Source organism: Pinus tabuliformis, chromosome 1_2 (genome assembly GCF_031772625.1).
Source record: "Pinus tabuliformis cultivar Carrire ecotype Pingquan chromosome 1_2, CPIR1, whole genome shotgun sequence".
NCBI classification, from domain to species: Eukaryota; Viridiplantae; Streptophyta; class Pinopsida; order Pinales; family Pinaceae; genus Pinus; species Pinus tabuliformis.
In genome coordinates, this window is record NC_142298.1 from 197,075,535 (window position 1) to 197,100,480 (window position 24,946).

The 24,946-nt window shown below is 38.3% G+C and overlaps 1 pseudogene; it reads left to right on the forward strand.

Moving 5' to 3' along the window:
• LOC149205164 (TPR repeat-containing thioredoxin TTL1-like) overlaps positions 1–21,933 on the forward strand; it is a 53,477-nt pseudogene extending 31,544 nt beyond the window's left edge.
• Positions 21,934–24,946: the final 3,013 nt, after the last annotated feature.

Sequence of the window (24,946 nt, forward strand, 5' to 3'; positions counted from 1 at the left end):
ACGTAATCGGAAAACGACAATGAACTATTTACTCACAAAGTCAAGAAGTCATGAGCTATCAAGTAAATTACATACAAGACATAGGAAAACATCATTGATTGTATTAATAATGAAATAAGAGTAAGCTTACAACCAAAGTCTTGACATCACAAGCCTTCTCAGAGGGATCTAGCCAACCTGTTCTTCAAGCATTCACTCTTTGAAGATGGATCTCCCAACATACAAGTCTCTCTCACTCATAAGTTTTACACAAGATTAAGGGCACTTCACAACCTTCCACAAGCTATCAACAATCCCACACTTGTCACACTCACACCAGCTATCTAGAAAACTCACAAACACTAACAACACTGCTCAACTAGCCAACTATCAGAAACTCACAATGCATAGCCATGGTGAGAGTTTAAATAGGAGAAGGAGTCTCCATGAAAGGTGGAAGAGTGATCTTATCTTCAAGGAAGGTAGCACAAATGACGGAATAGCCATGCCAGAGAAAGGAGGGCGACACAAACTATTCCAACAACCAGATTTGGAGTCATGTGGAAGGCCGACTGTTGGAACAAATTCGCCCAATATGGATCATCGCGGGGGCATAACTGATCTATAGCGCTGACATCGCTATTGAATAACGTAGCTAGTCAGATCATCGCAAAAGATTATAAACAACCTCGTGCTGGGACATGAAATCAGACTATCGCAGGAATCAGGTGTACTTTCGCACTGGCAGTGCATCTGGACTGTTTAGGAGTGCCCTTCAGCGCATATATTTAGTCCACAGACGCGATGAGGCAGATAACTTAGGAAAATTAGGTCATTTGGCAACATCAGAGAGCATTTGTCTAATATGAGCATGTTTGACTTGGACACATGACACAGTAGAAGGACTAGAGTGAAGATAGTGACAAATTACTGTGTAACAGATGCCCCCTAAAGTATGAAGCCTGAGAGTGGGAGGGGTGAAATGCTTTACAACACTGATTGAGTTGGAACACCATCTGGAAGAACCTACATGCAAGTACAACTGATATCTCTGATAATGAAGTACATGTAGTCTAGGCATGGGCGTAGCCATCCAAAAGACATACGAAATAGGTCTATGGTATGGACACAACCATCCAGCGAATGAGACCATGATAATAAAAGTATGGTTGCAACCATCCATGAGGACTCAGGTATGGTCGCAGCCATCCATCAATGAGTCATGTAATCATAAACCAATCCACGCAGCCCAAACATAGGTAATCTGAGTTCGGGGTCTTGAACCCATGCGATCATAGTACAAATTCTAGCATGCGAATAGATGTGCTGAGGTCAAGCATGATAGAAAATCGCTTGATTACCGGTCAATGATGAAAACCGTTAACAAGCGCGAGAGAAACCACCAATAATGCCAATGGTCCTCAAGGTACTAGCTAGCACAATCCACGAAGTGCGAAAAAAGAGCTGAAGTCAAACACTCGTGGAATCACCTAATCGACGACCAATGATGAAAGTCGACTGTCAGGTGCGAAGAACTTTCCATTGAGGCATGCAAGCTCTAAGGTACCAAAGAGGATCTCTAGATCAATCTCCTGGATAATGAGTTGATGTCGACAGGAGACGACCCGTCGCAGGAGGGCCATAATGTTTCCCCACCAACGACACGAGATAAGGAACAAGTGGTAGATGGTGAAACAAAGTATCAAAGGAGAAGGCGAGGGTGTAAACTTGTAGAAGGATTATACTCTTGAACATGTCAGCGACATGACTCCGGAGGGCGGCAGCATTCAGGTACCAAGGGATCAGAGGCTCGATGGAGACGGTGTGAATCAGATGGAATGAGGCTGAATGGTAACCCAAACCCATGGAAGGCCAAATGATGATGTGTGGATGTCCCAACCCGACAAGAAGCAAAAGTGTCGATGTTCAAGAGTTATTAGATGCCATAGAAAATCAATGATAAACCTGTTGTTGAATCCAACCTAGCAATAATTTAACAAGCCCTAGGAAGGAGAAACTCGAGTCTCATCATGGTGACGAGTCCAATGTCGTCAGGGTTTAATGAGTCCGACATAGGTAAAACTCGAAGTCTTTTTCATGTTTAGAGAGTTTGAAAAAGGCACGGAAAAGAAAACTCCAAGGGGGTCCTTTTTCGTAGATTTGTGTCTCTCGAGCCCGAAAAAGTATAAAATGATACTCGAAAGAACCGCCCAACCATTACGATCGAGGAGTACTTTTCTTAACTAGTGACTTCGACCTGAAAATGTAGAATAGCGGTCGGAATCACGTCATTTCGTAACCAATAACGAGCTTGAAACGACAAAGGCCCGGAAATATTTTCGTGTTTACACGGTCGGAAAAGGGCTTAAAAGCGTCCGCCTCCTATTTCTTTTAACAAGTCAAGAGGAACAACTCGACTATCTTTTCATTTTTCAAGTCGGAAAAGAGCGTTAAAGACGACTTTTCAGAACAAGTGTACACGAAGCTGACATAATTCCACTACCTGTAGCTCTACAAAAAGCACATCAAACGTAAACCCATTCAATATAAACTGAACAATATACATAGACACATAGTTAAAAAGCCAAATTTTGACTAACCATGTGACAAAAAATGAGAAAAAACCCACATTTATAAAATATAATTTTTTAATTTCCAAAAATTACTATAAAAAGGGGTTAATTCACTCATTTTACCATTGTTACTGTTCATTTCACTGTGGAGCATTTTGGAGCACCAAAGTTGGCGAGTTAATTTCGGCCCCTGTTCCTCCACCGTTCATCCCGAAACTTCGTCCAGGTAGATAGACTTTGTCCTGCGCTTCAATTCAATGTCTTTATTATGCATTTTGACGTTAGATGTGTCAGTTTAGGCGGATTTTTTGAGTCAAGCTCTGCCGCTCGGTCATCGCGGGTATACCGCTTGGGTTCAAAATGACCGAAAAAATTTACACATAACGCACTCCGATCATCGTGAGAAAGTGATGTACTTCCGCGATGACCGCGAAAAAATAGAACTAGCAACCTCGCGTCATCGCGTATGTTTTAAAAACAGACGCGATGGCGATGCAAAAATATTTTTGTGTGCAAATTACGCGTTGAATTTTGCAAACGAAGTGCTAATTCGGTTGTTCTCGTTATGCAAGCCATAATGGCGTTTGTCTGGCAAGAATGAACGCATGATGATAATGATGTGGAAGCTTTGCTGATGTTGGGTGCCGAAATGCATTACGGGCATGCGGATTGCTCAAATTCTTCCTTACTCTGCACCTTTGGTCTCAACCCAATTTATTGGAGCCACTGATCCGAGCCTGGAATCCCACAGATGGGAAATTCATCATCTGAGGCTGAGATATCGAGTTTGACGCTATAGACATATATTTTTTGACCGGGCTGTCTCGTCGTGGTGAGAGGCCCATTCTAGAGGGGCAACGACCTGGGGGCGATTCCCTAGAGATGTTGATGGCTCAAGTGTGCCCATAGGCACGCAAAACGAGGAGAGGGAAGGTGGCAATCTCGACAATGGATGACGTAGTTCTTCGCACTATGCTATTCATGGTGACACGGGCTGCAGGCTCCCAAGCCCAACACGTGGCTTCGAAGACCCATCTCCGGTTGGCTCTTGAATGTCTCAATCCAACCATGTTTAACTGGGTAGAAACAGTGACGATGAATATGAAGAGGCAACTTACCAACTGCCGTCAAGGAGAGACGAAGCAGTTTGGCTACGGGTCAATCTTAGTCCTGCTCATGCTGGAGTGGGTGTCGACATTGTAGTTACAGGACATGGATTTGGACTTTCCCAGACCACGTGAGCGCAGGGCCACACGGTGGGCACACGTCATGCCACGAGGAGGTGGCGAACGACCAGTGTCGTGGGGGACACTATTTTGAGAGTGGCTGGAGCACCAGATGATCTTCGTTGAGGATTGGCCATATGCTGGCATGTACTTCCGCGGAGATCCTGACATGCAGCTGTCCACTGGAGAGTAGTGGGATGATGGTGGTAAGACACTTGATCACATTTTTTTTTCATTTTTTATGATGTTTTTTTTATTTTCCATGTATATGTCCTAATGACGAACGCTATGGTATGCAGATGTAGGACCAGTGAGACCCGTCGGGCTAGCTCTAGAGGCGCAGAGGGTTGCGCAGGGCATCACAGCACTAGCCTTGGTTCCCCCAGCTGACGATACAGTGGAGACAGTGGCCCGGAACCTAGAGGGCCTAACAGCAAGGATCCCAGATTACATGGGGATCGAGGAGGTCCCCATAGCGTTCCAAATCCACACAGTAGGAGTGGAACCCAGGGTGCACCACCTGTTGAGGCGGGTGGCACGAGCAGTGGTGTGCTATAGGGAGCATAACCCACCGCAGTAGACACCTAGGTTTTATTTCCTGCTGATGATTTTTTGAGAGACATGTGTCTCGGATGTATGGAGAACATAGACTCTATTTGGACATGTACACTTATTTTTTGAGTGCCTCGATGCACCACACGATATATCTATATCTATATATATATATATATATATATATGGTTTAATATTGTGTTTTACATGCTTCTTATATGCTATTTTGATTACATGTTACACAAATATCTGTATAATACATGGTTAGCCAATGCATCAGTTAACATGTTTAATCTTCGTGGAATATGCTGATATGTGATAAAATCAAAATTCCTTTCTAACAATTTAACACGTAAATACAACCTTAAAATATGATGGTCTCTGATGGAATATCGCCCATTGAGCTGGTGGACGACAAGCTGAGAGTCCAGGTTCACAACCAATGTACGAATACCGAGATTGATCGCCTCGACCAGTAACTCAATAACATCACTATATTCAGCGACATTGTTCATGGTACAACCTAGACAAACACCTTGAAGGTCTATCAACTCACCATGAGGATCGTAGATCATCCATGCCGCATAAGACAAGTTACGAGTACTGCGGCAGGCACCATCAACGAAACCAACGTAAGGTGCACCAGATATCTGCACAAGAAGAAAAAGACACAATAAGCAGAAATCATGCCTACACACCAAGCCAAAACATGAAAACACACACACAACACACCTGCTAAAAACACACGTATGTACAAATCAAAGTGCATGAAATTCACGCATAATACTTTTTCAAGTAAAGCCCATTTCAGGGCTTATCCATAGGATTCCCTTCATAATCAATCAGCTCGTAGGCCCCTTTTTGCAAAACTCGCTTTACAATATAAGGCCCGTGCCACATGGGCTCGAATTTGCCTGCCCCCAGCTTATCATTCGCTTGATCATAGAGCAGGACTAAATCTCCTTCAACAAAAGAACGAGGATGGACAGTATGATTGAAGTGAGTTTTCACTCTCTTCTTCTGTGCTTCAATAGCTAGAGAGGCTAGTCGATGAGTCTCGTCCAGCCGTTCTAGGTAGATAAGCCATTCTTCTACCGGAGTAGTGTTGGGGAGTAATTCGACGGCTAATTTCAAAGAAGGGATCTTGCACTCAATGGGAAGGGTAGCCTCCAGTCCGTAAACTAATTGGAATGGAGTGAAACTGGTGGCATACTTTACAGAGGTTTGGTAGGCCCATAAGGCAGAGAACAACATCAAGTGCCAGTTAGAATTGTGCATGCCAATGGTGTGTTGAAGCATCGTAACTAAAACCTTGTTGACGGCTTCTACTTGGCCATTGGCCTGAGGATAGTATGGAGTCGAGCTATCATGCCGCAAGCCTAGCTGGGTTGTTAGCTCAGTCATCATATGATTACGGAAATGCTTACCGTGATCAGTGACGATAGCCTGAGGGACTCCGAACCGTGAGATAACATGATTAAACAAAAATTGCGCCGTTGTGTGACTGTCTTCAGATAGTGTGGGCATCGCCTCGGCCCATTTTGTGAAGTAATCAATGGAAATGATGATATACCCATGCCTCCCGGTCGAGTGAGGGTTACAGGTCATATAATCAATGCCCCATTTGGAAAAAGGGCCGATGGTAACAACAGGGTGTAATGGAGTGGGAGGCGCACGCATCTTCTGCTAGTAGATTTGGCACTCGTGACAAGAGCGGATGGCAAGAATGCAATCCTTGAAGATGGAGGGCCAAAAGTACCCAGCATGGAGGATCTTTTGAGCAGTAGCATATCCGGACATGTGACCACCACAGGCGCCAGAATGGCAGTCATTTAAAACTCGCTTAGCTTCCTCGAATGTTAAGCATCGGCGGAGAACAGAGTCAGTGCCGAGATGGTACAAGGTGTCCCAAATAATACGATAGGGCTGAGACTGATGACGAATCCATCATCGATCATCCTTAGACACATCGGGACGAAAAGAGGATGTTTGCAGATAGACAATGATATCCCCGTACCAGGGATAGAGGGTGCCAATTAAAAACAGAGTTTCGTCTAGAATATGGTCCTCTAACAGAGAGGGCACGGTAAGAGATGGCAGAGAGCATAACAACTCAGCAAAGACAAGGGATTTCTTAGACTTGGCAGTGGTGAATTTCAAGTCGAACTCTTGGAGGATAACAATCCACTTCGAGTACTTGCCCCCCAAAAACTGACATGACAGGATATACGTCATCGGGTTGCAATTAGAAACCACTATCGTGGTGCGCAACAAGATATAATAGCAGAAACCTTGGACGGCACAAACGGTGGCCAAAGCCAACTTGTGATGCAGGAAAGTGTTCCCTCTACGGACAAAGGAAACCCCTCTAGCCTTAGAGTGGGTCTAGTCACAAACAAGGTTAGATCAACAATAGCTTTCCTTAAACAGTCATAGTTGGAGGCCTACCTCAACTGGTGGTCGATGGAGTTCCATTGCGCTGCTCCAGCTTCCGCTTCCTTCTCCTAACAAGTGATCAACCTGAAACAAAGCAAAGGAAATAAAACAAATCACGTAACCGGAAAACAACAATGAACTATTTACTCACAAAGTCAAGAAGTCATGAGCTATCAAGTACATTACATACAAGACATAGGAAAACATCATTGATTGTATTAATAATGAAATAAGAGTAAGCTTACAACCAAAGTCTTGATGTCACAAGACTTCTCAGAGGCATCCAGCCAGCCTGTTCTTCAAGCATTCACTCTTTGAAGATGGATCTCCCAACATACAAGTCTCTCTCACTCATAAGTTTTACACAAGATTAAGGGCACTTCACAACCTTCCACAAGCTATCAACAATCGCACACTTGTCACACTCACACCAGCTATCTAGCAAACTCACAAACACTAATAGCACTGCTCAACTAGCCAACTATCAGAAACTCGCAATGCATAGCCATGGTGAGAGTTTAAATAGGAGGAGTCTCCATGAAAGGTGGAAGAGTGAGCTTATCTTCAAGGAAGGTATCACAATTTACGGAACAGCCACGCCAAAGAAAGGAGGGCGATACAAACTATGCCAAAAACCAGGTCTGGAGTCATCTGGAAGGCCGACTGTTGGAACAAATTCACCCAATCTGGATCATCGCGGGGGCATAACTGATCTATAGCGCTAACAATGCTATTGAATAACGTATCTATGCAGATCATCGCAAAAGATTATAAACAACCTCGCGCTAGGACATGAAATCGGACCATCATGGGAATCAGGTGTACTTCTGTGCTAGCAGCGCGTCTGGACTGTTTAGGAGCACCCTTCAGCGAGTATATTTAGTCCACAGACACGATGAGGCAGATAACTTAGGAAAAGTGGGTCATTTGGCAACATCAGAGAGAATTTGTCTAATATGAGCATGTTTGACTTCGACACATGACACAGTAGAAGGACTGGAGTGAAGACAGTGAAAAATTACTGTGTAACAAGGGGAAAAATATCAAACAACAAAGCCAACAAAACCTGAATAAAAGGGACAATAAGAAGCAGTTCAACAGCTGCCCCTATCTTCTTGTATGAAGATCTTTCCTTTCCTAGAATAAAGCTTAATCAGTTTTAGGATATTTCCTTCGTTTCATTATTGTATAAATAACTCTCTTCTCGAGTTGTTATGGGTTCGAAGTTCAAGATTCATTATTCATTTCTTGTTAAGTTGTGACTGTTCATTCTACTTTAAACTTGGTTGCACCTATGAAGAAAGCTTTTGTAGATATTTCATGTACTCAATATTTCTGGAACCTTAATACAAAGCAGAGGATTCTGAATTTGGTTTTACATAGTTTGTGTTATCCTGTAAGTTTTTCTAGTTATCAATCATTATGTCTTTCTTCATATGCTTATGACTTATAGAGATATATAGGTAGGAATAATTGTGTCTCAGAGAATTCCTATAAGCTCCTGAAGTGATCATCTATTAAGAGAATGGATTAATGAACTGTCTATTTAGCTAATCCCCTCTAGTCAATAAATCATCGTCATCTTATGTAAGCTTAAGTATATTTCCTTGAACCTTTGGAACATAGTTTATAAGGTTTTCACACTTATGATTGTTCTGTTTTACAGTCTGGAAATTGTGTAATCATATTATTTTTTGTCTTCTTCTCACACTCTTTTTTATCTATATCACTGTGTAAAGCTTTATAGTAGCCCTTTGCTGAGATATTAATATAACCCAAAGGATTAAGTATTCAATTCTACATCTATCTTTATTCATTGGTCTTCCAAAACTAAAACCAAAAACCCCAAAACAATAATTTTAAATGCTCTGGCATTGGTAGCTGACCTACTATTATCTCAGAGGTACAACAGTGTACAAGGTGAATGGTTCAACCTTCCCTTGTGATACCCTGTGGCGACTTATGGACATGATGAATGGTTCTCCTGTTGAGGAATCCTACCCATGTAGTTTGGGACTCATGGAAAGTACCTCTAATCTGGCCAATGAGCAAGGAAATGGGGTTATGGACCATAGTAGTACAATCGATGGACGCATCATTGTATCTACTGTACTCCCAATGCTAGGATGACCTCCATTGATCTGGGATTAATGAAACTGATATGGGATTAGTATGAGTGTTTTGAGACACTCTCTTATGATATTGATCTGGGATCAATGAAACTAACTTTAGGTCAGTAAAAGAGATATGACTCACTCTCTTGGAATTTATCTGGGATCAATAAGAGTTGTATGACACACTCTCTTCACATGGAACTGACTTCAGGTCTGTAGAGAATGGTATGAGACATTCTCGATCAATTCTTCTTCTTCATGGTTCAACAGGGCAGAGTAGAGTAGAGCAAAGAAGAGCATTGCAGGGCACTAATGGCAGAGATAGTACAGTCTGGCAGATGGATCAGCAGATGGAGTTCTCCCTAGTTGAGAGGGAGTGTTAAAATTGGTAACTACGGCCAAACTCCATGTGGGTCATCTTATTTATGGCAACTGATATTTTTCTTGGATCCCTCTCATCAAGAGGTGTATGATTGATCTAAATATCATCCGATTCTGACAAGTATTCATGGAGTTATGAATTTATTTATGTTATAAGTCAATTCATCAAGATTGGCCAGCAACCAAATAAACCCACATGTGCTCAACATTTTAGTATAAAAGGAGATGACTTGAGAGTCATTTCACACTCATCTCTCTCTTGATTTCTCTCCACTCGCTTTGGGTCTTAGTGGGAGAGAGATCTAGGAGGAGGATGCCCTAGCCATTGTCTTCCCTAACCAAGAGGATGCAGTCAAGTGAGAAGCCCTAACGCTACAAGGAGGAAAACCCTAACCTATATGTTGGTATCTACGTAGCCTAGAAGGTAGCCAAGTTTGTGGAGATATTCTCACTGTTTTGGGTGCAGATTTTAGAGAAGAAGAGATGCAACTCTTAGCCACATTGCAGGAGGCAAGAAGGATGGCTTGAGGGCTATTTTGTGACACGTTCGAGTAGTCTTAGGCCACAGACTATAGGTGAGTTTAATGATTGTTTTGTGCATGGTTTTGGGGTGTATATCTCCATTTATAGGGCCATAGTGAGGGACTGCTACAACATCAATTGGAAGGTGAAGTCTAGATGGCCGAGAGGCCTAGACAGGTCCTCCTAACCAAGTCGCAATCATCTCTGAGGACAATGAGGCAAAACAAGGGTATTCTCCCTATATGTTAGGCTTGTTTACAATGCTGGAGTGGGAAGATTGCTTCAGGTCTGAGTTGATTGTTGTAGGAAGCTTTGTGGAGGTGCCCAAGTCCTACAACATCACCTTAAATACCTTGGATCCTTCAGCTGAAGTAAGCGACCTGTTTGGAGAAGATTAGGGCACCGGTGTAAGCTTGTTGGTGTGCCCTAACCAAACTGGTACATGCACAGAACCCTAGGCAGAGATCAACAATAGCATACAACAGAAGGTATGGCAAGGCTATTGGGATAGCAGCAAGGTATGGCAAGGCTATTGAGGTATGGAAATGGCATAGTGCAATAATGGCACAATTGGGATAGCATGACTATTAGGGACAACAACTACAAAAATACAACTAGGAAACAATGGCAAGCATGGAGTTTCAAGGGAAAACTACATAGTAAATGGGAAAACAAAGGCATAATACGACAACAACTATGACATGGCAGCAAAGGCACAATAAGGCAGTAGCTATGACATGGCAACACAGGCACAATTGGGACAACAATTATGACATGGAAGCAAAGGCTACAATGGGACAACAACAAAGGCATGGTGCTGCAAACTCATTGGACAGTAGCAAGGTGCAACTATGGCACATGGGACAGCTGTGGTAGCATGGTACAACTATGGCACATAGGACATCAATGGTAGCATAAGGTGCAACAGTATGATGAGAGCAACATGATCATGAAGTCCAACATTGTGATGATGGGTGCAGCATGGTGCAACACGGTGAGCTACATCATGATGACGAGATGCAGCACAATGATATGTGAAGGAGTCACCTTGGAGAATCAGTTGAAGCAGCATGTCTTCAACTCATCTCATGCATCATGTTCTTAGAGATGATCTATGCTCTTATCTAGATAAGTCAAAGTGTTGACTTCTGTTGTAAATGTAATATCTTTCTCTCTCTCTCTGCTGAACTATTAAAGAACATATAAGAAGAATTGATCAAGGGTTTCCCCACATTGGGGTTTGTCCCTGGCTAGCACCACACCTTGTGTCCTCTTCACTTGGCTTGTCTTCTTTGATTTATGTTTATGTTCTATCTGTAGTTTCCTTTAATGATGATGTGATTGATAATTTGGAAAAGATATTGAGCTAACTGCGAAAATTGAAATAAATTGCTCTAAGCATAGAACATACCTAAACTTAACAGTCTATTATATGCTTAATTATTGAAAAGTAAATGTTATTCAATATCATAACAAAATTTAATTAATAGTATCATTGTTTCATTCATCTGAAGAATCTAATGGAGCCAGATCTTTCACATTTGATCCGAGAACTTCACTCTGCGACAATGTCTGAATCTGTTTTTCCATTCTCTTTAAGTTATGGTGGTATTACTACATCTGTACTGATTAGATCTCCTTCTGGATGTCTTTTAAGCTGAGCTCTTCCTGTCTGTCCTCTTCTGGCTCCTCTATGTCTTTACACATTGTCATTGCCTTTTCCAAAATATTTTTCATGACCCAATATAGCTGAATGGTTTGTCGGAATAATGTTTGGTGCCCGCGGGTGTCCCAGATCCTGAATTATGTGTTCCCAGTCAGATTCTGGGATTTATTCATTTACCACGTTGGCATTGAACTTCACTTCCCATGAAGCTGTCACCACCTTAACCTCTGCTAGGGTTCCTACATGGTAGGCATGCATTATATTTTTCATACTCTCCTTTCCTATTCATCTTCCTCTTTTCCGCGGTGGTCTGCTCGCTGAAGCCTCGCTGGTGGCCTTATTTCATGTTTTGCCTCCCCCTTTTGTCCCTTCTCTCCTGCTTTTACCATTTTCTCATGTTCTTTCCAAACACGATCTCTGCTTACCTGCAATTTTTTGTGTTTGCGTTGTCAATGTTCCAGGGACTGGTGAGCGCTTAGGTTAATGATACCTATAATGTGAACCAGTATTAGTTTATTAAAACCAATAATTTTATCATCCGTAATATTATGCCATTGTTTTTTGAGTTCTCTTTCTGTCTTCTCACTCTCAGTTTGCTCTTTAATCGCTCTTTCTCCCTCCCATTGAGGCCTCTCTAATGTTGCCTCACTCCTCTGCTCATTTCCCTCCCTAATTCCCATTCCCCAAGGCTTCCCTAGGTATCCCCTTTCCCTCTCATGGTCAAATGGTTGGAGGCTTTCTTGTTGTCCTCATAGGAGTTATGGTTTTCCTACCAATTCACTACCTAGACGAACCCCCACTGGGTCATTTTCCTATGCTCAGGAGATGAAAATCCCTCCCTGTCTCCTCTCTATCTCTCCCCCCGTATGGATTTTTTGCCGCACCCCCCCGGTTCCAGGGGTGGTAGCTTTCCTTGCAGCTCACACAGGTTTCGATGTTTTTCTCTGCTCGCTTCGACCACAAGTTCTAGCAGCGAACAATCTCGTTTTCTCCCTGGTTTCATAATTCCTTCTGGGCTTCTCACACACCCCAATTCTCCCTCCCACCCCTCCAGGGTGGCCAACCAAGTATACCCAAACCCTGTCAGGAAGCAATTATAATTGAAACCACTAGATTTACCATGGCTTTCCCTTGCGACGAGATCAGACAGTCTTATGTTGCCCCAGGACCAGCCGGGCCCTTTGCAGGGTTCAAAATGACACCCCCAACCTTCCAGGAATTCTATCCACTCAAACTCATATATCATAATCATACAGTTATACTTAAACCTACTGAGTTTTCTATTTCTTTCCTTAACTGAACCAGACATTCTTATCTTAAGAAATACATTCTTTCCTTATTTTCCACATTCTTCTCCATTTGCAAGGCATTACTACTCTATCACCACAGGAGGGCGCTGTAACTACATACCCGTTTTTGCTGCCGAATTCTAGTTGTTGTTCGTCACCTTCCTTCTCCTAACGTTCACCACCTTCTTTGTCTGCACGATCACCCTGCATGCAAATGCCATGCTACCTTGCCACCTCTTCCTTTAACGTGCTCCCACACTTACCTGTTCTCATTACTGAGGTACCTGCCCCTTTCCCTTTTTTTATTTACACTTACTCTTCCTCCATGTGAGGTCCTCGATTGAGGTGTCCACCTCCCATCCATTAATTTCCCTTCATCATTTCCTTCATTTCTCCGGCTGCTCTATCCGCCTTCTTTTCCTCCATTCCTTTTGCCACTTGTCTCGTCCTCCTTCTATCTGTCTTGGACTTCCTCCACCTGCGGGCTCCCATGTCCCTACACACCTCGATCGGGGATGCCACATTAAAATTTTTATTCATAAAACCTTGGCACATTAAATTTGCCGAAGGAATATATATATATATATATATATATATATATATATATACATATATATAATCTAAAGTTCCTATTTCGGTTTTGTGTTAGGGGTTTTGGACTTTAAAATTTTAAAGGGAAAATTTTGTGGTGTTAAAATTTTTTAATTTCTCTATAGTCAAGACACCTTTAAATATTATTGAAATCATCTCTAAAGTTTGACTATATATATATATATATATATATATTTGGATTGGAGTACTTAAGAAATTTATTTTGAAGTCCAGAATGATTTGAAGTATCTAGCATTTTAATTTCATGGTTCTACATGGTAATTAATTTTCAAAATTTAATTTCCCAAGTTTTTGCATGCTAAGGGTTTTGAACATTTTTATGTTTAACATCTATTGAGATTTCTCATCATTTAATTAATTCTAAGCATGGTTTAATTACTTGAATTATTGGATTATTTATTGCATATTAATTTTTTGTGAATTTTTCAAGTAATTATTAAGTACTTTTTCATGGAATTGTGATAAATTTCATATCCTTAGTTTCCTAAACTGAGTATCTCTTGAGCATCTATATAATTGACATTGATATTAAATCATGAAGAAACTTTTGTTTTTTTTGAGCTATAATTGCATTGGAAAGAATCTAGATAAATTGAAGTGATAAGCTTGTGATTTAATTGGGCATTAATTTGTGATATTTTAATTATATTGTTGAGAAGTTTATCTTCCAGTCTAATAAAGTGAACATTCATTTTGGCGATTAAGGGCTTTGATATATAACTCAGAAATAAATCGTGACATATGCGCTTTCAATCCTTGAATCTGGCTTCATCTTGATCCATCTTCTAATCGTCTCCTGCATTTTCATATTAAGTCAGTCTTGCATAATTAAAACTTATTTGTAAGCATAAGCTTGGTTGATAGAAAGATAAGTACTCATCCATCTTTGCTTGAGAAACCTGATTTTAATAGTACTTAAACTGATGACCTTGCAGTCATCAGAACCACAGTTCTTTGCAGTGCCGGAGGCACCGGGTATGTTAGATTTTCAATAGAGATATCATGAATCACAAATTAGTGTGTTTCACCTTATTTTCTCTCTGTCACTTACTACGAAATCAGGCTCAATATGGAAAGGATCGAATAGTTAAAACTTAGATAGGAATTTAACTAAAATTAACCAAGATTCCTACATCACACATTAGTTTTAGGATCTGCATTTCATATAAAATAGTTATTCATCCAAGAAGCAATTGTTCAACAATTACTTGGTTCTGATTTTATTAGCAAGATAGTTGACTCCATAAGGCATTGGTATCAATTGTTTAAATATAATCAAATCCTATAAGTCCTACTAAATCTAAAACAAGTACTTGGTTGCTTGATTGTGTCTCCCAAACTAGTTGGTTCCCAACTAGTTCTCCTTCATCCCATTTCCATAGGGCCTACTCCCCTTAGCCTCCTAGTGGGAGGCTTTTTAAACCGAGAGATTGGGGATCATGGTGATAGCCCCCGATCTGAGTCGTTGTCACGATGTCTAGACATTCTGTGCAACAACATTTGCGGTGCCTAAACATTCTGTGCGATTTTCCAGAATATGCTATTAATAAATTTTCTTTATTCACAGGTAATAATGCAATCACTGTTGCAAAACATCTCTTAAATTTCGGTTGTTGTATGGTAATATATTGTAGGCCTTCACAGTATAGTTATGAAGATGTCAAGATTCTACTCTTTTTCCTTTCCTTGGAAGGTGATGCTAGAAGTTGGTTTCGTAATTATCCTGATAATTTTTCGCTTCTTTACAAGACATCATCAATGCTTTAAAAATAAATATGGAGATCAAGATGGCTCGCCTTGTGCCCTAGTACTATGCAGAAAGATGAAAGTGATCTTGTAAATAACCCAACTATCAACAAAATATTTCAAGCCAGTTCTCCATGTCAAAATATGCCATATTGCAAGCATTGTGAATGTTCTCATGATGAATCCATTTGTATGTTGCAAGACAAATCCATGATAGTGGAAAAAAAAGAACAAGTTGTCAAATAAGTGTTGACAATGAAATGGAAAATGATAAGCATCTGATTGAAGAACTAAAGAAATTGGTTAAATACATGCAGTTAACTCAAGCACAACTGGTGAAAATCATTGAACTTAATCAAGAAAAATTGATAGCTGACTACACCAAGGATATGAGAACTTTGTACACCAAAATAGAAAAACATGATGAGGAGATAGAAATCATGAAAATTAAACACTCTGATCTCATAGCCACCATAGTTGAAATGTGTGCTTAGAAGATGGAGGCTATGAGGACCGACATGCAGTATCATCATGAAAAAGAAATGAGTACTATTCAAGTAAATCATAACACAATGATGAAGGACATGGAAGCTGATCATATTTCTCTGTAGAACAGTTTGTTAGCCATGGAGGAAAATCAGGTGCAATTAATAAAAGGTATGGAAGCTAGTCAGATGTGTCTCCAGAATAAATTATTGACCATGGAGGAAATTCATGCCAAGGGAAGCAATGCTATGAAAGTTGAACACTCTAACCAAATTGATGCCATCAGAATCGAAAATACCACTCTTCAGGATAAGCTGCAAATTATGAAAAGCGCACAAGTTCCGAGATTTCAGGTTAGACCAAAGCACAAAGGGTTTGTCAAGACTCGCAGATCTCCTGGTCCACCGAAGCATTTCCCATCTCATCGCAAGGAGATTATTTTTCCCATTAAGAACAAGTTGACTTTGGTTAAGGAAGGCTAAGCTTATGTATCACCATTAACAGAGTATATTCTGAATAATATTAGGCATACTTTAGATTCTTCAGATCTTTCATCCAAACATCTTCAAGATTAGGAAAAGAAATCTATAGTGGTCTCATTGTTGACATCACAAGCCACCCAGAAGAAAGAAAAAAAGAAGAAAATCAAAAGGAAATGATTTGATGCATCTGATGGTCAAGAGCAGCTCGATTTTCAGATAAGACAAAGTCCTATGATATGCAATATCGGGCATGGCACATTCAAAAAACAACCCACAGATTTGCCAGAAAGTAGGCAAGTGCTCAATATGCACTATATTGAACACATCTAATGCCACGGGGCATCCTTTGTATTGTATTTCTAACCCTACACCTTGTCATTTCAGCATTTCATTCATGTTTTAAGATTAGATTTTTTTTCATGTTAGTAGAATTGATGATGGTTATAAGATTTTTTACTTCATGTGCTTAATGTTATATGATGATATTTGGATGGACACTACTTATGTAATTTTGTGTGTTGCTTGGATGCAGATTCTAGATTCTCACATTCCTTCGATGTAGTGAAGTGTCCCCAAGTAGAGCCAGTTATTGACTACTCAATTTCAACGAACCCATAGTAGTACACCTATTTTTTGCAAAAGGGATCCATCATGTTCGAGTGTTCATGCCATTTAGACTTCATCATCAGACGACAACTTTGTTAAAGATATAAACCCATTCTGCATAGTTATAATATAAATGATCTTAGTAAGACCATCATGTACGTAACAACCTAGATAAGCATAGTATTTTGGTGACGATATCTACCCTAGGAGGTTTTTTGTCTCACTGATTCATTTGTGTCTCTAGACATAAATGACTGGCAGATTTTTTCCCTCCAACCTCACCCCAAAGCTATGGTGGATTTTGTCATCAAGATATTAATTGAGTCCTAGTGTTTTTTATCGAGTCCTTGTAAAAGTAATTTGAGAATAATCTTAACTAATTGGTTAGATTATTTTATTACAAATTATTTGGTCTACTAGATCATATTTTGACTCGTAAAATTGGGTAGATATTGAGGGTCTATGACGAACGGGTTTCCCCCCTTCATGTATTTAAATGTAAAATATTGATGTAAAAAATATTTAGTGCATAGTCCCTCATAATTAGACACCATGGCCAAGTATTAGAGGGGAAAAATAATTAATCCCCTCATCAGTGAATTAGTTAGTTTTTTTACAAAATTAAATTAAAATCCTAAGCTAGAAATTTAATTAATTTTGTGTCCTAGGTAAAATTAAATTCTCCAATGGTGAAATTCGTGGGTTTTAAAGAAGTTAATTTATGAAGGTCCCCAACCAAGGGAATATTGAAGAAATCAAGAAATTTTGGACCCTTGGGCCTTGGTGGTTAAGTCAAAGTTAAATTTTTGTGGAAATTAATTCAAAATAATTAATTTTGACTTAATTAAAAATCAATTAAATGAAAAATTCGATTTTTCCTCAAAAAATTAAATAATTTCGACGGTGATGATTAAATATTGATTAAATCTTTATGAATGATCGAGATTAATTTGACAAAGATCAAACCAGCTAGCTGTTGGAGGTTTTACCTATAAATTAGAGGTCAATGTCACTGTGTTTTTCATCCGATCTTTGAATCATGTATTAAACTCTCAAATTCTCTTGTATACTTTTTTTTAATAAATGCAAAAGCCTTTGGGGTTTCAATGTGCTATGGTGTTCCTCTTCATGAATTTATGGTAATATTGTTTTAATTTCTGCTTAATATTATGTGAAAACCATCAATCAATATCTCTCTTAGAATAATCTAAATACATGTATCTTATTGAGTTTGTTGGATCTAGGGTTACATTTTTAATTTTGATCAAAACAACAAGCATCTCTATTTTTTAGAATTTCATTGTTATTCCATTGCTCTACTTGGTTTGATGGTTGATCTAGTGTTTGCAAGAGATCTATCAGGTTTTCATTTGGGCATAGTCTTCGGTTGGACTAGCCAAGTCTCAACGTATATTTTCTGAAGAGCCTACCTCATATAAGCTCCAATATTTATATAATGATAAAAAGAAAAAAAATCTACAGAGTCTTTTTGGGCTAGTACCTCTTTAAAATTTTAAAATCTTTTAAATATTTTGTGGAAAAAAATTGATAAATCTGGCTAGTAAAAACCTTACATTATCATATCTGGGAGTGGGGTTGGACTCATACTCTTTAGATTTGATAGATCTGAAACCTTTACGCATGGATTTGTAAAAAAAATTAGATCTGGAAATTTTCTAACTTGTGTTTTGTTGTTTTTATTCATTTTGTTTTATATCTGGGTTCTGGGTATTGTTGTTTTCACTTTGCAGGTGCAGATCTAAAAGATAAGTTTAGTTTGAAGTCAGATCTAGACCTTGGAGGACAAGATCTGGCCTCAATACCATTTTGCAGGGACATTATTCAAAATTATTTTTGGTCCGAGGGTTTCAAATTCAGATCTGAAGTTTTTTCTGAGAGCAAAATTTAAAGAAGAAATATGTTGGCTTAAAATTTAAAATTCTGGGAATTTTTTTTAATTTTTTTTATGTAAATTTTTGGGATTCTTGATCTACCACTTTCTAGTGCGTTTTTCTCCTCTCTGGAAAAACTTGATTTTCTTTCCTCCTACTGTTGTGTTTTTCTTCTTGTTTATCCCTTTGCCCTCATTTTTTATGTTGTCTTTTCCCTGCGTTTTTTCCTTTCTTTCCCTCTCTGCGATTTTATTTTCCTCAAATCGCAAGTCCCTCTTCCTCTTTCCCGTGGCCCTCTCTTCATTCGACTCCTTCTTTCCTGCAGCGATAGCTCTATGCCTCCATTCGTTGCCTCCCTACGGAATCCTTTACTTCACGTCCCTTTCTCCTCGCGTCTTTCCTTTGTTGTTATTTGTGTCCATCATTTCCTCGTTGCCCGAAGTTTTCTTTCCCTTACTACCAAACAACGTCTTTGCATTTCTCCCTCAGTTAGCTCCACTTCCTTCTCGCTACTAGCTTGACTTGCTAGCTCTCACTTATTCCCTCGAACTTGCCGTAGGCCCTCCCCCTATTGTGAAATCCTCCACCTAGAGTCCCTACATCTCTCTTCTGCCGCCTTCAACCTGCAATCATTCCTCTTTTGTCAATATTCCTCTCCTCCGCCATCATTTGAAGCCCTCACTGCCATTCACGATTTCCTTCTTTTCATTTTTCTCTTTATCCTTTGTTTTAATTTGTTAGGGTTATGTCTTTCACAAAAACAGAAAATTTGAATTTTTTTGCTTTTCATTTTTTTTTAACTTTTGTTCAAATCCAAACGATTTTTTTTTTTTTTTAGGTGTGGTTTTGTTTTTTTGAAAGTTTAATTTCTTTTTGTTTTTTGACTTTTGATTATTTTTGGCATGGCTTTAAATATATATTTTTTTTTAATTTCGAATTAAAAATTTTATGTGGCCTTTGGCCCATTAAAAATTAAATTAATTTTTTTGCCACACTAAAATTTTTATTCATAAAACCTTAGCACATTAAATTATCCAAAGGAATAATTATTATAGTTTTTTTAATCTAAAGTTTATTTTTGGGTTTTTGTGTTAGGGATTTGGACTTTAAAATTTTAAAGGGAAAATTTTGTGGTGTTAAAATATTTTAATTTCTCTATAGTCAAGACACTTTTAAATATCATTTAAATCATATCTAAAGGTTGACTATAGGAAAATAATAATTTTTTCTGGATTTGAGTACTTAAGAAAATTATTTTAAAATCCGGAATTGTTTGAAGTATCTAGCATTTGAATTTCATGGTTCTACATGGTAATTAATTTTCGAAATGTAATTGCTTAAGTTTTTGCATGCTAAGGGTTTTCAACATTTTTATGCTTGACATCTATTGAAATTGCTCGTCATTTAATTAATTCTAAGCATGGTTTAATTACTTGAATTATTGGATTATTTATTGCATATTAATTTTTTGTGAAGTTTTCAAGTAATTATTAAGTACTCTTTCATGGAATTGTGATAAATTCCATATCCTTAGTTTCCTAAACTGAGTATCTTTTGAGCATCTATATAGTTGGCATTGATATTAAATCATGAAGAAACTTTTGTTTTCTTTGAGTTATAATTGCATTGGAAATAATTTCGATAAATTGAAGTGATAAACTTGATTTAATTGGGCATTAATTTGTGATATTTTAAGCATATTGTTCGGAAGTTTATCTTTCAGTGTAGTAAAGTGAACATTCATTTTGGCAATTAAGGGCTTTGATATATAACTCAGAAATAAATCGTGATATATGCGCTTTCAATCCTTAAATCTAGCTTCATTTTGATCCATCTTCTAATTGTCTCGTGTATTTGCATATTAATTTAGTCTTGCATAATGAAAATTTACTTCCAAGCATAAGCTTGGTCAATAGAAAGATAGGTACCCATCCATCTTTTCTTGAGAAGCCTATTTTTAATGGTACTTAAAACAGTGCCCTTGTAGTCGTCAGAACCACAGTTCTCTACAGTATTGGAGGCACGAGGTATATTAGATTTTTAGGAGAGGCATCGTTAATCACACATTAGTGTGTTTCACCTTATTTTCTCTCCACCACTTACTACAAAATCAGGCTCAATATACAAAGGATCGAAGGGTTCAAACTTAGATAGGAATTTAACTAAAATTAACCAAGATTCTTGCATCACACATTAGTTTTAAGATTTACATTTCATATAAGATAGTTATTCATCCAAGCAGTAGTTGTTCATAAATTACATGGTCCTAATTTTCTTAGCAAGATAGTTGACTTCATAAGGCATCGGTATCAGTTGTTTAAATCTAACTGAATCCTATAAGTCTTGCTAAATCTAAAATAAGGACCTGGTCACTTGACTGTGTCTCCCGAATTGGTTGGTTCCCAACTATTTTTCCTTCATCCCATTTCCTTAGGGTCTATCCCCCTTAGCCTGTTGTTGGGAGACAGCTTAATTGGAGAGATTGGGGTTCAGAATGACAACCCTGATCTGATTTGTTGTCGCGGTGCCTAGACATTATGTGCGACAACAATAGGCTTAATCAATTTTCCCTTTGGCTTTCCCTTTGGCTTCATGCATCTACTTGTTGGAGCCAAATATGTTGATTTTCATATTTTTTTAACGCTAATGATCACGACTTCTTAAATATTAACAACTTGAACGATGGGAGGAAGATTTAAATGATTACGAAACTTTGAGGAGAGAAATACCAGGGGATGTAGAAGTAGTTCAAGCTATTTTTGATGTGGAAGTAGCATTGAAGAGATATCGTGGAGAAGAAACTAATAACATGAAGTTTGGAGGGGAGGGTGAGGTGGTTTCTAACAGTGATCAATTTAGAAAATCAATTACTGCACGTAGTAATAGTTACTGCGTTATTTATTTTATTATTTTTAATTTGATTATGAGATGTAATAGAGAATAGAAGATACATCATTTACTTAATTTATAACACTAATGGGTCCATTGATCAGTTTTGGTGATAGTACACTTCAGTACAAGATCCAATGAGAGATGCAAGCAGATATCTCCATTCGTTGATCAACTTTGTAAAATATATCCATCTGTAAATTTTCGTAAGGTATCATAGCTTGATGTCCCTATTAAAGATATGAAATTTTGTTGAACTTATCTTGTTTCTACCTTGTTGATGACTTAATTTGGTTTTGTACATTTGATGTGTTCTATGAATGTGAAGGTAGATGTCGAAGAGAATCTATTTTTGGAAAAGTCATAGAGTGTGAGTATTGTGCCCACATTCAAAATTTACATAAATGGTTTGAAGTTCAAATAAATTGTTGGGCCAAAACAACAAGTGTTGGAGCTACTCAGCGAAACATTATAGCCTTTAGGCAGGTGTCAATAGATTCATGAATTTAGTTGAACATATTTTCATAAAGAAATAAAGTGGATCCCCTCCACAACTTTTTCACATTATTTAGGCATGTGCTTCTCTTTGAGATAGGCTTTGATATTTCGTTGTATTTCATCTCTACCCTTGTAACAGGTCTATTTTTCACTCTTTCCATTTTTATTTTTTGGTCCCTAGAGTAATTAGAACACAACATCACAAAATTGTATCAGAAAACAACAAAATCCAATGCAAAATCATTTTTAATGGGATTGTTAGTATTTAGCAAAATGTGGTGGAAATGAACTTTGTGGAGAGCCAAAAGACTTGTATTTCACTTGTCAAGTTGGTGTAGGTGAATTGGGCACTGGGACATAATGTTTTGTATAGCGATGAATTTTTCAGCTCAAAATGATTAGATTTGCACCTGCATCTGCATGAGATGGTGGTGGCTTAGTTTATAGACTTCTTTAAGCATTTATTGGTGTGCGTATATATTGGGGATGGATTATATTATAGGATATTCATATGTCTATTCGTGCCACAAAGGCAATCTTTCTGCTTTTCACTGGAAGATGTGCATTATAGCTATTGCCGCATCCCATTTTATTGTTCTCTGTTACAGTGAATTTATTATTGGTGTGATCTATAGTCTTAGTTCAGTCTATCATAAAGTATCTATTCAATAGTTTACTTGGCATAATTGGCTCCAAAACTTTGGTGGTGTAGATATGCATCATGTATCAACAAAGAATATTTGGATTCACATCGTGAATGCTTATGTTGTCATATGATGACAATGACAAAAACCTATCATGCATCAATTTTAAAGGCAAACACTACAACCAATCCCTACACAGAAGCACATTTGTATGCAAAAATGCATTTATGCCATCCAAAATGAAACCAAGAATATCACTTGACAACAGAGTTTTAAAAAAAAAAATCAAATAATCTTTATCTAATATTTATTGTATTAGAAATAAAAGTTTTCATATTTAGTGATTTAGTTTTCCAATATGATATTCCCAAATCTTCTATTCCTTCAATGTATATTTGCACCTTTAGGGGCAATTGCTAGTTTACATATTGTACATAATCCTCATGATGCAAAACTATGCCTAAATTTCATTATATATATATAATTCAAATTTGATTCAGACCATCAAGTCCAATCCAGAACCATCGTAGTCGAGCATGCCTCTATATTATTATTTTCCAATAATACCAACCTATGTGAAGACATCGGGTTGTGCAACCCAAATCGTGATTGTGGAAAGGACTATATATGTGTGTGTGTGTGTGTGCCACAAAGGGAAGTAGAGCTCATATACTATACTCGAAGGGAAGAGTGAGGATTTACCTCATAAGGAGTGGAACGAATTCAAACATGCATTAGCACCAATGGTCATATAACCATTTTCAATAAGCATAGAAATTTATCTTGGATCCAATGTTTTGTGTGAATGAGCTTACCAGCCATGGGAAAGAAGTGGGTCTACACTTCAACACATCACCCTGCACACACGTCACCCCAGCGTTTACAATTCTTGTTCTCTTCTGAAATATTCCAGGGAAACAAACTTTGATGGATGGAGATCATTCTTCGCCAATTGTTGCACTTGAATTTCTGTCAACTTCCATTCCTAGGACATGTAAACTTCCTCCACCAATCTCATCAACCAGTGTGTTGACTTCACTTATCTATGTTGCCAACTCTACACATTATTCCAATGTTGAGTCACCTCAACCTCTTTAAACAATGCACAAAGGAAATCCTTCTGGGAGACAAGACTCTAGGGAAGGAGAATTATTCTCGTTAATTATTTTTCTCAACTCCCGTTAGTTGTCGTCCCCCATCCCTTTTAAAAATTTGCAAGTCATTTTACCTCCTAGAGGAGTCAGCACTACTCATGGCCCAATTTACTCTGCTTGTTCCATACAACAATATTCCACATCACCCTGGTGCTCTCCATATTGGACAACCTCACACGTCAACCTGAGTCCTTGTCATCGTGGTGCTTCCCTCGCTTGCAATTCTTTTAACCTTTTGGGGAAATAACTCCTGGGACACATCACCTTGGGCCTGTCTCTTGATGAATACTTGTTAATGGAACTTTTTTTTTGTCTCCTAGCTCCTATCAGGTGGCGAAGTTATATCGAAAGGGAAAATGACTAAGTGCTTAGCTCCTCAGCCTATGTATTCCAATCATGACACGATAGAATATTACAATCGTTTCTCCACCACTCTTGCATACCCCATCTCACATATATTTAAAATAAGGATTTTATTGATTATATCATGTTCACAAAGATTTAAACAAAAGTCCAGGGTGTAACACAAATACCTGCAAGGGTTGTGATATATATACACATTCAATTAAATTAAAAAATAAGATTGCAGGAGGACTAGTTGCACATAAATAAATTTAATCACACTTCACATTCACATTGCTTTATTAAACTCAAACAATGAATAAATACAACAATGGGCATTCTTCCAAATCCACGAATAGTGGATCAAATGGCCCAATTTGGCTTCAAATACAACCTCTCAAACTTCTTCAATCCTCTCTTAACAAATTACTAATAATACATAGATTATATGGAAAACAAAGAATTCTCTTAATCTGACTAAATCCACACTTTCAGGAACCAAATCCTCTGGTCAAAGTTTTTGATCTTCTTGAACAATTAAGTTTTTGTTGATGCTCCTTAATCATACTCCCAAAGAACAATTTTTTCATAATATCCTGATCATGAGTCATTTTTTGTTGAAGTCCTCCAAGATCCAAAATTTTGTATTGTAGCTTGTCATTTGCTATATCATCATGTTGTTGTTCTGTTACTACTTGCAACCATCCATGATCCCAACCCTAATTTTTATTTTGTGTAGTCTCTATGCTCCAGTTTCCTTTATCAATCATCTTCCCATAACTGCAGTGATTATTGTTTCTCATCCACTTGAGAGTCTTTACCCTTGATCCCGTCCCCTTCACTTTTTCTTGTTGTTG